A 16,963-nucleotide genomic window follows, 5' to 3' on the forward strand; every position below is an offset into this window, starting at 1 on the left:
TGGGTTGAGTTATATTGCCCAAACTTGTCTATAATTAAAAAAAGAAAGAAATGAAAGAAAGATAATCACTTGTCATGCTGATAGGGGAGCCCAGAAGTTAAAAAATCGCCTTCAGTAACACTAACTTTTTAGTTGTAATGAATAGGAGATGGGTAAGGATTAGGAAATAGTTCATCCGCTTGCTCTTCTCTCCTAATGGCTTCCCGGCCTTTACTCTGAAACACAGTGAAAGTTTATCTTTGCAGGAATGTTAGGGAAAGCTTACTTTGGGGAAGGACCTGACAATTAGGGGAGTTTAAATCATAATAGTTGTTTGTAAAAGCCTAGCCATAGGATTTACTGCGTATAAGTTAAAGCCTATAAATTAATTAGAAACTGAGTTCACCAATCTTAAATCTTTACCTTGTATTCTAAGAAAACAGGGAGTCTTTTCACAGATAATTCCCAGAGGCAGATGGTCCCGGAGGTGCCAGGTCCCGGCTATTCCTGGGAGACACCTGACCCTCGCTGCCTTGAAGATTTACCAAGGACCATATTAACTGGGCCTGTGTTACATCAAACTTACAGAGGAAACGTTTCTGCAGCTGAACCCCCACCTCTTGCCTATTATTGTTATGAGACTAACTGCATGAACTTTTCCCTTTTTTTCTTTTGCTCCTGAACCCTATAAAAACCACCAGCACCAGGAGAGTGTTAAGGCAGTTCTTCTGGACAGGAGTCCCCTGCCTTCTCAAGTTGCTGCACTTAGACAACACACCTTATAGCTACTCTGTCCTCCTCTCTCTTTATTGTCATTAAGCATGGCGAGTAACCCCAAATCTGGCTTTGTTTTCTGGATATAATGCCTAATAAAGATACAACATCCCAGACCCCTCTTTAGATCAGTGTCTTTACCAAGTACTTCCAGATAACTCTTTTTTGTTGTTGTTGTTGTTATTATTATTCAGTAAGAGGAGGGGAGGCAGAGGACAGGCTCCCACATGCTATCTGACTGGGATCCACCCAGCAAGACCACTAGGAGATATTGTTCCATTGCTCAGCAACTGAGCTCCTCTAAGCACCTGAGGTGGAGGTCATGGAGCTATCCTCAGCACCTGGGGCCAACTTGCTCCAATTGAGCCATGGCTGCAGGAGTAGAAGAGAGAGAGAGAGGGAGAGAGAGAGAGAAGCAAGAGAGGGAGCGGTGGAGAAGCAGATGGGCACTTCTCCTGTGTGCCCTGACCAGGAATCGAACCTGGGACACCCACACACCCAGCAGACGCTCTACCATTGAGCCAACTGGCCAGGGCCCAGATAACTCTTGTTATTTGGGAAAGTTTAGGATCTAGCAAGTTTGGGAAATGATGGTGAATGATGGCATAGACTTTTAATCACACCCAAGAGAGACATCTGCTGACCAGTAGTTTGGAAAATGGAAGGCAATTCCCATCAGCAAGCAAAGAAAACTCAGTCTTGGACAAGGAGTTCCTCACCACAAGACTGTTTTTATTTTCTGGCAGGCCCTCCCTTTCCCTACACCCTTACAATGATCTTACCTCCACAAGCCTGCACCTCTGCCCCCTCTCCCAGACTGGCCCTTTTCTCTCAGCTCTGCTATCTTAAACCTGCCCGCCCTTCCAAGCTCATGTCCAATCCCAGAATCCCTTATCATACCAGCCCACACTGATTTCTCCCTTGACGAGAAACTCCTTAGGGGCTGTGGTAAAACTAGAGTCCACCCTGAGTGTAGCTGCTGAGGGAAAGCTGCATGAATGAAGGCCAAGGCTAAGCTCTGAAAGAGCAGGTGAGTTGTTCTTCATTGTAGCCCCGAGGCCTCACCGGGCACCCAGCACACAGCGAGTGTTCACTAAACCCATTGACTAGAGGAATAAATAAATGACTACACTTCAAGCTATAAATATCTGAGCACATACACAGAGTTTAAATTGTGATCTTGGAAGCTAACCTGGATACAACCCCTGACTTAGTTTTAGTGTCTCTGTACCAGCAGTTCTCAAACTTTTTGGTCTCAGAGCCCTTTTTACTCCTAAAGATTATTGAGGATCTTAGAGAGCTTTTTGTTTGTGTGAGTTATATCTATTGATATGGACTGTATTAGAATTGAAACTGATATTCAGGAATGTTTATATGTAAAAATAACAGTAATAAACCCCATTATATGTTAATGGGTTAACAAAAACAATGTATTTCTATGAAAAATACTTATTTTTCCAAAACACAATAATGAGAAGAGTGATACTGATTTACATTTGCAAATCTCTTTAATGGCTGTCTTAGTAGAAGCCAATTAGATGTTTAAATCTTTTTTTAATATTTTATTTATTTATTCATTTTAGAGAGGATGGGGGAAGGAGCAGGAAGCATCAACTTCCATATGTGCCTTGACCAGGCAAGCCCAGGGTTTTGAACTGGCGACCTTAGTGTTTCCAGGTTGACACTTTATCCTCTGCGCCACCACAGGTCAGGCTAAATCTTTTTCTGCATCCAATCTGTTGCCTCGGGCAAACTCCCTGTGCACTCATAAGAGAATGAGAACAACCAAGTCAAAGAACATCTTAGTATCACTATGGAAATAGCCTTGGCCTCATGGACTCCCCCAGGGATCCCCTGAGCACACCTGAGAATTGTTGCTACATACATTTCATAATACAAGTTCTACCCACAGTTGAGAAAATTAATCAAAGAACTGTTTTCCTGCTTTGAAAGAGATAACAAGGGTTTATCCCACAAGGATAAAGCCTGATATACTAAGATGTATAACAGAGAAATTTGAATGCGCATTCTCATTAAATGACTAAAATGTCCTAGATACTAAAATTCATAAAAAGCTTATCTTCACGAACCAGAATATTCACAGCACAAAATGGGAGTGTCTGAAATGTTCCTTCTAATTTCTACCTTATCATCTTCCTGCATCTTTATGACTGTGCCTTAGAGATCAGCAGGTGTTCTAGTAAGGACATCAAAAGTAGCAGGAGATGATAGAGGAATACAGCCTTTCATTCTCATAACGGTAGATGGAGAAGAAAAAATCCTCATGTAACTATTTTTCTTTTTGTCCTCCTGTCCCTCAAAGCTTAAGGTTGTTGAAAAAGTAATTTATATTAAATGGCTTTGAATTAACTACGTATCTCCTCAGTGGTCAATAAAAATACATCTTAGATTTCACTTCCAAGTACAAGTTCAGAAATTCAATTGCCTGAATTTAACTTTGCCTGGTTAAATTCCACCTGATTAAATTAATTTGCCTGGTTCTTTCACTTACTAGTTGTGCAACATAAAGTAAATTACTTATACTCTCTGTAAGGTCGGCCGAAGGAAGACACCCAAGTTCAGGTAAGAAAAGTTTACTAGAGGGTCATCTTCCAGGCTGACTCCTAGGGCAAGGGCAGCAACCATTTCTCTAACAGGTAGGGCTAAATAGCGGATTTGAGAGTGGGGGCTGGTAGTCATTAAGGGAAAAGGGAAAAATGTAGTTTTCAGTGATTTATGTAAGATTAACCGTAAACAAGCTACCGGACCTTCCACATCTGGGTGAGTCAATCCGGATGCCTGGGGGTAGGTGATGTGGAACGTCCAGTTTGTCAATGTCCCTTTGTCCACTTAAGGAAGGAGGGGGTCATGGCCCCCACTTGCAACCCTATCACTCTCTCGCCACAGTTTCCTCATATCCGAAATAAAAACGGGCATTGTACGTACCTATCTCTTAGAAGGTTTATGAGAATTAAATAAATTAACACATGTAGAGTGCTTAGAATAGTGCATAGCCTGCAGCAAAATTGTCAATAATTGTCAGCTAGTATATGTCTTTTAAAGTTTCTCAAAAGGAACTAGAAAAGTAAATGTCTGCAATTGATTCATTCCCCATAATTTAAAATGACTTATAAAGATTTGTTTATAGATTTGTTTTAAGGCTGAATTCATTTAAAATAGCCTTACCCTACAAGGATCCATCATGTAAAGTCCCAATATACAGTCCTCTGCTAACAAATCAAAGATGGAGCTTGAAAATCCATTCTAACAACAAACTGCGGAAAAATATCTTCTTTTCCCAAAAGTATTTGTGCATATAGTAGTGATCAGCCTTGCTCTAGCAAGTGCTAAGTGGCAATTAAGTTGAAGTTGGCCTCTCTGTAAACTGTACACCAAGAGGAATTGTCAATGTGAAATATTTACTGAGCACTAGAGATGCTACAAGTACATGCTGATCATCGCTCCACATAAACCCTGCGAGGTGATGAGGACACAAGCTTACAGGAGACAGAGTCCCACCCTCAGGGACCGTTGGAGAGCTCCTCATGTACAGAACAGTGATACAGACAAGAGGTCCTAAATACGCCAACACAGAAAGTAAAAATGCCTATGAAAGAGCGAAGAGAAGCTCATTCTGGCTTGAGGAATCTAGACTTTGCTTTTGAGGAGGGCATTGAAAAAATGGGTGAGATTCACAAGAGAACATGAGAGAAAGGGAACTGTCGCTAGCAGAAGCAGAATTAGGCAAGGTAGATGATGTAATAAGATGTCCCAGTAGAGGGCTACGTGGACTAGGCGTCCCCGATTCGACTTCCCCACACAGTGGGACACTCCTGCTTATTAGCAGGGCCAGCAGTCTTTTCGAGACTACTCTTGAGGTGGCTATGAGGATGCTAACTTACTAGTGCTGAGACCAATTGCCACAGGAGGAAAAACACGACTGACACACAAAGTTAGTTGCAAGAATCACACAGGCAGTTTATTACTTCCAAATCCTTTTGGAGTGCCTGGGTACAGCTTAAAGGGGCCCCATTGGTGTGCTCTCTCTTGGCTGTCTTTGGTCAGAGCGCCGTGGAAATAGTCCGTGTTCACGTTGGAGTCTGGGCGACTACCGCAGCTGGGGGCTCCTCAACTTGGGTACCTTTTCTGGCCAACGCCTTCTAACAGGTGTCAATTTGTAAGATTATCATCTCAACCCACCTTCTAACAGGTGTCAATCTACAGGATTATCACCTCAAACCACCTTTTTGGGAGCTCCTCGAGGGAGCCTTTTTTATATTAATCTACTGAAATGTCATATTAAGCCACTTTTAAGGTGTTCCTAGGGAAGCCTCCTGTCTATGTCAACCCACAGAGTTATGACATCAAGCCGCTTCTTACCTATATGTAACCACACACACACTAACTGAACCCTGTGGGAAAGGCAGAGCCTGTTTATCATAACTGTACACACTATATTATTCCTCTCCAGATGGCACAACTTTAATTAATTTCCTTAATTGCTCTTAATATTATACCTTAATTACTTTTATATATTTTCCATATTTTTCTATATTTCTATATATTTAATTACTATAACATTATATTATTGCAGCATAAGAGCATAAGGCAATGATGGAAAAGGTTGTTTGGAATTGAATGGACTGACCAGGTGGTGGCGCAGTGGATAGAGCGTCGGACTGGGATGCAGGGGAATTGAATGGAGCAGGTCTTACATGCTAGGCTGAGCAGTCTGGGCTTAACAAGCAAAAGGTCAACCTCAGCCACAATGAGTATAAAGCTGTGTCATTCACACCTTAGTGCGTTGTCACTAAGGTGGATGAAAAGGAAGGAACTAAAAGAGAGGGAACCAAGGGTGAGGCCATTGCAACAGTGCAAAGGCAGAAGTAGTTGGGGCATCTACAAGGAGAAGAGGAAAAGAGGATGTGACCTTTGTTTTAAAAGAAGACTCCAGAAGATTGGGAGTCTGTCTAGACCAGAGCTCTGTGTGTTATAAAAGAAGGAATTTTTGAGACACCTCCAAGAAGCTAAATTTGGAAGGTATGTTAGATTGAGAACAAGAATGGACTCAGGATTACCTGACTCAGAGTTACAGGAATTGGAAAGGAAAGAATAACCCCACTAGGAAAATAATAAGCAATGAACTCTTACAAGCCAATAAAAGAAAAAATGAATATACCAATAGGAAAAATAAGACATGAACAGGCAATTCAGAAAGGACGAAATAAAAATGATCAAGCAATATGAGAAGAAAATAACTCATTGAATTTAAAAGATTTAAATATAAACATAATTATGAAATATCCTTTTTGCCTCCAAGATTGGCCAAAACATAAAAAATTGGCGAGACAGACACTGTTGCTTGCCTATTAGTTCAGTTATCTTCCAGCTGGCTTTGCTTTTCTCGGTCCCAGCCCAGTCCCGTACTGTTAGGAAAGAACTTTGCATAGTGAAAGCCAGAATTAGGATTTCAACACATCCTTATCAGTGATTGATTTCAGAAAGGACTTATGATCTAATTCTGGCTAATTATATGTGACAAAAACACATGGACAGAGGTGAAAAATCTATAAAGAACAGGAAACTTTTAAGGAATTTTTTTTATCTTATATAAAGAGCTCCAGGCATTTCAGTACCTACTTTATTTGCCCGCAGATGCACGAGAATGCAATGCCTGGAGCTTCAGCAGCTACATTGAGAAAATGAGGAGATCGAACTAATATGCTGAGAGAATGGCCCAGAGGAAAGGCAAAAACAAAACAAAACAAACAAACTTGGTATTTTTTTTTTTTTGTATTTTTCTGAAGCTGGAAATGGGGAGAGACAGTCAGACAGACTCCCGCATGCGCCTGACCGGGATCCACCCGGCACACCCACCAGGGGCTACGCTCTGCCCACCAGGGGGCGATGCTCTGCCCCTCCGGGGCGTCGCTCTGCCGCGAACAGAGCCACTCTAGCTCCTGGGGCAGAGGACAAGGAGCCATCCCCAGCGCCCGGGCCATCTTTGCTCCAATGGAGCCTTGGCTGCGGGAGGGGAAGAGAGAGACAGAGAGGAAGGGGGGGCGGTGGAGAAGCAAATGGGCGCCTCTCCTATGTGCCCTGGCCGGAAATCGAACCCGGGTCCCCCGCACGCCAGGCCGACGTTCTACCACTGAGCCAACCAGCCAGGGCCGGTATTTTTTTTTAATTAACCTATTTTGGAATCTATCTATTTTGAAACATGTTGTTATATAAGGTTTTTAAAGTTTTATTATTTAAGACACTTTAATTTAGATCTTAGTTTCTTGAAGACCTTTCAATATCATCTAGGCTAGTTAGGAAAATAAATTCTACATTACATAGTAGCTGCTTAATAAATTTTTCTGAATGAATGAAAGAAGTCTATGAGGATGGCAACGGGAAGTGCCAAGAAGGATAATAAACTTCAAGTTGGAAAGAATTCACCTATGTTCAAATTCACCCAAAGAGTCAGTGGAAAAATGGAAACTAGAACAGGTTTTGGACTTTCCCCAGAGAAGCCCTCATCTAACTCACAACTTTCCCCCAATATTGTGGCTCCCAAGATCTTAGTTTCCATTTCACACTGGCTAAGACAATCAAGGTCACAGAGTCAAAATCTTCCCTTATGGGCCCTGGCCCGAGAGCTCAGTTGGTTAGAGAATTGTCCCAATATGTCAAGGTTGTGGGTTTGATCCCCAGTCAGGGCACATATAAGAATCAACCAATGGTTGTACAAATAAGTGTAATAACAAATTGCTGTGCTTCCTCTTTCTTTCTCTCTCTCTCTCTGTTGGTCAAATAAGTTTGTAAATATGATATATATATTTGCTCGCTTGTAGTTTGCATTGAGTGTGGGGGACGGGCTATAGGCAGGCAGGGTCGTTATTGCCTAAGGCTTAGTTTTAAGACTAAGCCTTTCCCACCCTAAGTGACTTTGTATCAGAGACTTCTTTGTTTGTATATTGGATTAAAGGTTTTGATTTCTGCTCTATAAAGTGGGGCTGACCGGGGCTTGCTCTCGCTCTTGGTTCCTGAGATTAGCTTTAGGGAGGAGAGCAGAAAAAGGCCACGTGGAGGAGTCCAGAAGAAGCAGCTAAGATGGTGGAGTGCTAAGGGAGAAGCCAGTTTGTGCAGAGTTTGTGCAGAGAGAATGAAGGAGATGGGGAACAGAGGTGAATAAGGCTAGTGAGCTAGAAACCTTTGATTCCATGAAACTAGGATAAGTCAGTGGCTTTGGGAGCCCTGACTGGAAAGGGAAGTGTTTTCCCATTATGGGTATTTCTTGCCTGCTGGATGCAAGCTAGGATTAAAGAAGATGGCCCATCAGTTCTTGGCTCCATTGTTTCATTACTGTCTGTCAGAATCTAATGCGAATCTGCATGAGCCAGGCAGCTGTGATGGTGGTTGTGGCTACTGGCCTTACACTCTCTCTCTCTCTCTCTCTTCTTTTTTCTTGTTTCTCCTTTCCTCTCTGTCTAAAAATCCAGGTCATCCCTCATGGGACCCATGATGGCTGTTCACCAAAGGCCCCAAAGACACTAGCCCTGAGAGGGGTGGATCTCCACCCAGGGAAGTTAAGAAAGCTTCCAAATCTGGTATGCACAGGAGAATCCCTCCCTTGGTTCTTCCCTGGTTGCTACAGCAGAGCGGCCTGGCAGGAATCCAGCTGAGGGAGTCTGCTGGGAGTGGCCCTGTGGGTTCCCCTTTCATCACATAAATTTGTTCAAACCAGTTCTGTAAAACCTTGCGGCTTCCACTGGTGTGATCACAAGTGCATTCACTTTCTCTCACAGAAGCAGTTCTTCCTTGTGATGTCCTCAGCATTTCCTCCCGATGACGCAGCTTTTCTCTTTTTTCTTACAGCATATTTAGTTCCCTTGGATTCTGCAAGTGGACATGAAACATACTCCATCTTCCCTCCGACTTTAAAACGCAAATGTTAGCTCACTAATCAGAAAATAAATAGAGCCTTATTTCATGCCATAAGTCAAAATAAATTCAGTGGCATTAAACTTCAAATGTAAAAAAGAACTATAAAAGCAGTAAGAAAAATACAATGCTCACAAAAATTAAGGGATATCTCAAAATCGAAATGAAGTGATTAAAAAAAAGCATTTGATTGATTTCTTTAATTAAACAAAAACATCAGTAAAGCAAACGACAAGTTAAAGAAATTTGTTTGATCATGCAAATGAGATGCAAAACCAACTTTTATTTCATTGGTGAAAATGCACTATACAAAAGGCTGCAGTACTGGAGTTATCTGCATGTTCCCTGATCCTCTAATTTTTGTGAGCAGTGTAAATAAATATCCATAGCATCATGTAGAAACAACACACTTTCTAAATACGGTGAGGTATAATAGTAAAGGTAGTAAAGGTAGAAGCCACAAAAGAGAAGATGAATGGATTTGGCTATAAAATTTGTCTGACCTTCTGGAGTGAAAAGCTGGAACCTGGAAGGGGGAAGGTGACTAACTCATCATTGTGCTGCTCTTACATCGAGAGATTGGCTTCTCAAATAACAAAATGATGATGCCAAAATTTAAACTTTTGTCGTCAGAAAATTAAAGGCAAATGATACACTAAAAGCAAAATGTTTTTGCGACATCTACAACAGAGATAGGCTATTGTACTTAATATATAAAGAGCTGATGAATATTAATAATGCCATGTAGCCTTCTGTTCAGCAATGAACTTTGCAGGCAGACAGATCAAATCAGCTCCAGGTCTTCCTCTTGCCAAATGTATGACTTGGGCCATGTTCTCTCTCGTTGCCTCAGTTTCCTTCTCTACAAAATGAGGATAATGCCCTCCTGTGGTACAATGAGAAAAATATTTGGTCTTTGTCCTCAGCTCCTGGCACAGAGACCTTTGCAGTTTCCTGAGTGATAAGGGTAATAGAAAGATCTTTTGTTCTCATGAGCCAACTCTTGGTTGGAGCTGGTCAGTAGGAAAACCAACAGTTAATTGGAAACTTGGAATTTCCAGTCTCATCCAACCCCCCTTCAATATCCCAAAGTGGAGAGAAGCTAGAGACTGAGCTATTCCCCAATGGCCAATGTTTAATCAACCATGCCTATGTAATGAAGTCTCCTTAAAAACTCCTTCGAGGGCTCTGAAAGCTTCAGAGTTGATGAATTCATCAAGGTGTTGGGAAGATGGCAAACCCCTAACCCCCCAGGAACAAAGGCTTTTCCAGTAATAAAGTGTTTTTCAGAGTTCTAGGAGCTGCTTTAGCAAACTGTCCAAACTGAGAAGAGGGTTATGGGAATCCCAGATTTATAGCTGGTCAGTCAATGACCTGAAATGTTACTGACATCTGAAGTCAAGGCAGTACTGTGGACCGAGCTTTTGCACCAGGTAGTGCCAGAGTTGAATTGAACCGTAGAGCACCTTGTTGGTGTTGGAGACTTAGAAAAGTGGTGTTGAAAAAGAAACCATGTATTTGATGTCAGGAGAAAAAAAATCTCTTACCTCTTCACAAAATTAAAGCAAGAGTAAGATGAGAGAACTGATGTAAGACATTTAGCAAATAGTGGACCTCAAGAGAGCATTAGTTTTATCATTGCTACTAGAAAAAAAATGAACTCAGCCATTGGACATGGGCAACGATCATTAACAGGTAATTCACAAAAGAAGACAAGCAAATGATCAGTCAACAAATAGGATATTAAAAGTCTTGAATTCTTTAAAAATGCATCTTTTTCTATTTATTTAATTGCCAAATACTAAAAATAATGGCATGTCTGGTGTTGGCAAGGGGTCTCTTCAATAGGGTAAATGGTATGAACTTCAGTGGCCAAGAGGTAATATGTGTCAAAGTCTTAAAAATTACACACATGCTCTTTGACATCACTATTTTATTTCTGTGAATGCACCCTAAGGAAGGAAAGAAAAACTAAAGCATGCTCAAATATTTAGCTACAAAAGTATTCATTACAGCATGAGTTATAATGGCAAAAAATATATAAGCCATCTAAAAGGTTTACCTCCAGAAGAATCATTAAATAAATGATGACTGGCCTTTAATATAATATCATGCAGCTATTACAACAAAAATATTTAATGGAAGGAAAGATTTTCATGATATATTAAGTGATTAAATAGAGGTTATAAAACAATTCACATAGTTTTCAAAATTATATATAGTCATAGTTGTTTGATAAAATACAAGAATATATATCAAAATAGTCTAAGCAGAAAAATTAGAGGAGGTTGTACGTTTGCTCCTTATTGGTAAACTCCAAATTATTTACAATAAACAATTATTTTTAAAGTGACTTTTAAACAATAAACTTTTTAAGGCCATTTTTACTAAATGATTATAAAGAGTGAATATATATCCAGAATATTCTCTTTAAAGTGTTCTAAGAAACCAAGAAAATTATTATTTCAGTGGCTCTGCTCAGCCTACTCAGTTATTTTGTTCACCAACTTACTTATTGTTTCCATCTTTTTTTACTTAAACTTATTGGGGTGACATCAATTAATAAGATTATGTAGGTCTTTCAATCTACTATATATGTGCCCATGGTGATTGTTTGGATTACAGACATTAACCCAGTGGGATCCCTGTCCTCAGTGAGTTTCCCATTTAGAGCCAGTCTGAAAGCTCAAGAGAATACAGTATCATCCACAGGTGGAAGGTTTTGCAGGGAAGAGCCTTGCCTATGCCTAACCACGAGGTACAGTCAGTGTTGGAGCTAGCTTGATGGGAGACCAGTGTGTGGCAGCGGGCAGTTCCAGGACAAGGCATAGCTTGGGCAAAAGGCACCTGTAATTTGACATGGCAGAAAGTAGGTTGGCTGTAGGGGAATAGCTAGAGAAAAGTTGGCTTGGCCAAAAGCTGGTTTGGCATTTTTCTTACTTTATAAGAAATAATAGAACCATGTAGAGTGCCTGCCTTTCTATTTAGGTTTGTGAACAGGGTGATATGAATAGCTCCGCATTGACTGGTCTGACCCCAATGCCCTGAGCTGATGACCCCAAACACCTTTAGAGATGAACTCCAAGGTCTCAATGGTCTGAATCTAAGTGGGCACTGGCCATGGATAGGCAGTGTCTTAGCCTGTCCAGGCTGATATAACGAAGTACCATACACTGGGTAGCTTATAAACAATAACTAGTTATTTTTCACAGCTCTGGAGGCTGGATGTCCAAGATTATGGTTCCAGCATAGTTAGATTTGATAAGAATTCTCTTAGGGGCTGACCAGGCGGTGGCACAGTGGATAGAGCATTGGACTGGGATGCAGAGGACTCAGGTTCGAGACCCCAACGTTGCCAGCTTGAACGTGGGCTCCTCTGGTTTGAGCAAGGCTCACCAGCTTGGACCCAAGGTCACTGGCTTGAGCAAGGGTTTACTTGGTCTGCTGTAGCCCCCCCGGTCATATGAGAAAGGCACATATGAGAAAGCAATCAATGAACAACTAAAGTGCCACAATGAAAAACTAATGATTGATGCTTCTCATCTCTCTCTGTTCCTGTCTGTCTGTTCCTGTCTGTCTGTCCCTATCTATTCCTCTCTGACTCTCTGTCTCTGAAAAAAAAAAAAAAGAATCCTTAGGGCTTGTATCTTCCCATGGTGGAAAGAGGGCAACAGCTCTCTGGGGTCCCTATTATAAGGGTACTAATCTCATTCATGAGGGTCCCATCCTCATGAACTATTATCTTTTCAATGCCCTACCTCCTAATCCCATTACATTGGGGGTTAGGATTTCAACATATGAATTTTGAAGGGACACAGTCATTCCGTGGCAAGCAGGTTGCCTCTTCAGATCCTTTCTTGCTTGTAAAGAGTCAAGGCATAATGTTTTCTTTCTCATTAAACAGTTTACACGCCCAGAGTCAGCCACTCAGTTGAAAAGATGAAAAACACAAGCAGAATTTTTGGCAGAGCAGTACTTCACCAAACTAAAAAAAAATATCTTGTATGACACTCCTTCCTATCACCGTCACCCTCAACATGCACAACATTCAGCACGGGAGAGAGGGATTAAAACTGGAACAAGAACCAGTCTGGTCTTCAAGGAGACGTGGCTCTCGGGTGTCTCCCTCAAGGCTGAGGAACGTCTCCCAGTGGGGACCAAACCTCCGCACAGCTTTCCAGTCTACTTCACTTGAGCTTGGCCTGAGGGTCATCACTGTGGTGGAAACCCAAAGAAGAACCTCCCTTTCCCTCCACACCTAACCTTTGACTGCCCACAGTATGATGGGCACTGTGCCTGGCAAGGCCATCTCCAGTGAGCACTCTGGGGACGTTTGGCAAACAATTTCAGAAACCATTGCTAATTAGTGCATCAACAAGTCAAAGGTAACGAGTGATGATAAAATCTGCCCCATTCCGGCCCTTGCCATCACCGAGAGGCACTGTGCCAAGTGGTCTGCAGGCTTATCTCACTTAATTCCCACAGCGAGGCTGTGCAGCAGGGCCTGTTGGTGTTGGTATTGGTGTTGTCCTCACTTTACGATAACATAAATTGAAGCTCAGAAATGCCAACTAACTCATTCAAGATTACAAAGCTAGAATGTGGCAGACCTGGGATTCTTATCACCTCCTCCCTCCCCTCAAGCCATTTTATGGTCTGGCTGAGCTGCTTGTCGCTTCCTGAAGACACCAGGCATTTCCCTTCCTCTGTGTCTTGGTTGGGGGCATGGCTCTGCTAGGAGAGCCCTGCCTTCCTGCCCCCTTGCTTGGCTTTCTTTCTCCTGCCCATCATTTAAGATCAGCTCGACAGTTACTGCTTCCAGGAAACCCTCCTAAACCTCAAGCTCCTCAGACTAAATTAAACACAAGAGATATCGTTGCCCTTCTTTGAATGTGCCACGCCATGCTTATTACAATACTAGGTTTTAGGGATAGGATTTTCCCTCCACCTGGAACAGTCTTTATTCACATGGACACACATACATGTACATGCGTGCACAGGCACACTCACACACACACGGACACCAAAGCCTCCTCCCCTAATCCTACTCAGGCATCCCAGAATTCAGGGACTCTGAGACACCTTCCCTCACATCCAGAGTCCCCGCTGCCACAGAGTGGTGCCTCTAATCTGCAGCCCCCCACACAGGGCTTCCTTCATATCACACCTTTCACACTGGTTTGTCGTTGTTCCCAGTTCATGTGAGAACTCTTTCAGGGCAGTTACTGAAAGAGTTCATTGTCCCCTGCGTCAGAGCAGGGCACCTAACAGGTGTTCAATAAATACACACGTATTGAATGACTGAATGTTCACCTGCCCGCCTCCTCCTTGTCTGCACCCCTTAGACCAGGGGTCAGGAACCTATGGCTCGCAAGCCAGATGTGATTCTTTTGATGGCTGCATCTAGCTCACAGACAAATCTTTAATAAAAAATAATAACGTTAAAAATATAAAACAATCTCATGTATTACAATCTATTCATTTCCTACTGCTCATCTTCACGGTTGCGGGTGGCTGGAGCCAATCACAGCTGTCCTCCGGGACAACACCAAATTTTTATTGGATAATGCGTAATGTACACTGGTCGTTGTATGGCTCTCACGGAATTACATTTTAAAATATGTGGCGGTCATGCCTCTCTCAGCCAAAAAGGTTCCCAACCCCTGCCTTAGACTGTGGGAATAGAGGATGACACCCCAGGGTTGTTTCAGCGTCAGTAGGTACTATCATTGAGGCCCCATACTTTTATGATAGTAAATGATGTTAACAGTGGAGGAAATTGGGTACAAGTATATGGGAACTCTCTCTACTATGTTTGTAAATTTTCTATAAATCTAAACTATTCTAAACCATCTAAAATAATAAGTTCATTTAAAAAAAAAAAAAAAAAGCTCAGTGCAGAATGATAACCTTTTCCTACAATGTCTTTTCTTTCTCCTCAGTCCAAAATGAACGCTGTGCTATTTTCTTTTCTCTACTCTTATTTTCCTTTTCTTGCTTTAATAAGTTTTCAAGAGACTCCTTCGAGAGATCAGGTGAGTAGCGTGGGCTGAGAGCCGGTGGATATATATTGTAGAATGGCTGAATTAATGATCCACATCTTTAAGCATTCATATATCATGCCCTTTGTCATGTGCTTCTTAGTTTATTTCTCTGTCCCTTGAGTCTGGGTTGGCCTAGTGACATGCTCTGGCTAATGAGATGTCAGCAAACAGGATGCAGTCAGAGGCCGGAGAAAGGACTCGGGCATTTCAATTCACCTCTTTTACTTCTGCCATTACCATGTGACCCGGCCTGAGCCAGCCTGCTGGAAACTGAAAGTCATGTGGAACTGAGCTGAGGCACCCGAAGCAGCCGAGATCTGACAACAGTAGGCCCACTCTCAGACATGTGAGTGAGTTTATCCAAGATTAACAAAGCTACCTGACTCACAGCCAACCACAAATGCATGAGCAAGCCCAGCCAAGGTCAAGTCTAACCCAGATCATCTGAATCCCACTGACTCCGAGCGAAATAAATACGTTTACTGGGTTATTACAAAGAACTTCGTGACCATAGACAACTGATACAACATTTGCCTAAAACACAGTATTAGTCCATTTCAACTAGAAAGAAAAGTCTTTGGTAAAAAAGAGAGATGAGAGGGACAATTCCGGGAGCCCCTTTCCCCAGAAGAAAAGGGTAACAGGACCTCATGACCTATCCTTTAATTACCGACTCCAGCTACATCTCTGACCACTTCCAACATTTATCCTCACACTCCATAATACCAAACTCCCTACATTCCATCACCAGTATGGAGAATCACTCTTAGGTAGTGATTATGCTTATTGGGCTATGGTGCCAGACTATATATGTTCAACTCACCACCACTTACTTGGTTGTATAACCCTGGGCAAATCACTCAATCACCTCCTTAATGTGTAAAATAGTGACAATAACAGGACATATGGCCCTGGCCGGATGGCTCAGTGGTAGAGTGTCAGCCTGGCGTGCAGGAGTCCCGGGTTTGATTCCCAGCCAGAGCACACAGGAGAAGCACCCGTCTGCTTCTCCACCCCTCCTCCTCTCCTTCCTCTCTGTCTCTCTCTTCCCCTCCTGCAGCCAGGGCTCCATTGGAGCAAAGTTGGCCCGGGCACTGAGGATGGCTCTATGGCCTCTGCCTCAGGCGCTAGAATGGCTCAGGTTGCAACAGAGCAATGCCCCAGATGAGCAAAGCATCGCCCCCTGGTGGGCATGCCAGGTGGATCCCGGTTGGATGCATGCGGGAGTCTGTCTGACTGCCTCCCCGTTTCCAACTTCAGAAAAATATAAATAAATAAATAAATAAATAAATAAATAAATAAATAACAGGACATATCTCATCGGGTTATGAGGTTAAATGAGTTGGTAGGTGTAAATTGCTTAGAACAATGCTCGTACACACATTATTCTAATGTGGAAATGACTGCTTTCTCCCACTCTCCTGTATATTGTAATGATTTCATTTGAAGTCTTCATGTGCATCTTCAACATCAGTGTCTTTGTCATCACCAGAGCCATTGTTTGAGTTAACTCAGTTTTTCAGCCTATTATTAATGCTTCTGCTAAAGGGCTATGAGTTAATCCACAAATCGTACTCACACCATAATGTAATCCCAAACAGCAAATACCCATTTTCAGAACATTGGAATATTTTGTTTTCATTTGTCTTCTGACATATATTTGTGGCAGTCAAAGCATCACCACTGAATTCTATTGTTTTATGAAGCCATCCATAACACTTGCACCCATCGCTTAGACCTGGAAAGGCAGAGCCCAAGAGAGATTATGAATCTGAGTTAGATCCCTTTGCCTTATTCTAAATGACTAAAGCAGGTGACCTCTGTAAACATCTAAAACTTGCATTGCTTGAGATCATTTCAGGTGAATTGTCTTCCTTCAACATTTTATCAATTATAGAAAAAAAAATACATTGTAAAAGCATCCCATAATCTGAGATACTCCACAAAGGCCTGAGTATGAAGAAATTCCCTTTTTCCATGAGTAGTCTGGGAGTGGGATAGGTGAAGACATTGCTTTATATTTAAATATACAGAGCAATTTTCTTTTTATAAAGTGTGTTTCATACTATAAATCACACAAAAGTATTGCAATATATTTTTGGTGTTCCAACTTCTAAGTTGTTAAATCTCTACATTTAAAATAATATGTAAATTCTATGTTTTTGTTTCTTTTAATCTTTACTAAAACTGTTAAGACCCTCAACATATAAACAAAGCCTGCTATATCACTCCCTCTC

This window comes from Saccopteryx bilineata, chromosome 2 (genome assembly GCF_036850765.1).
Source record: "Saccopteryx bilineata isolate mSacBil1 chromosome 2, mSacBil1_pri_phased_curated, whole genome shotgun sequence".
Classification (NCBI taxonomy): Eukaryota; Metazoa; Chordata; class Mammalia; order Chiroptera; family Emballonuridae; genus Saccopteryx; species Saccopteryx bilineata.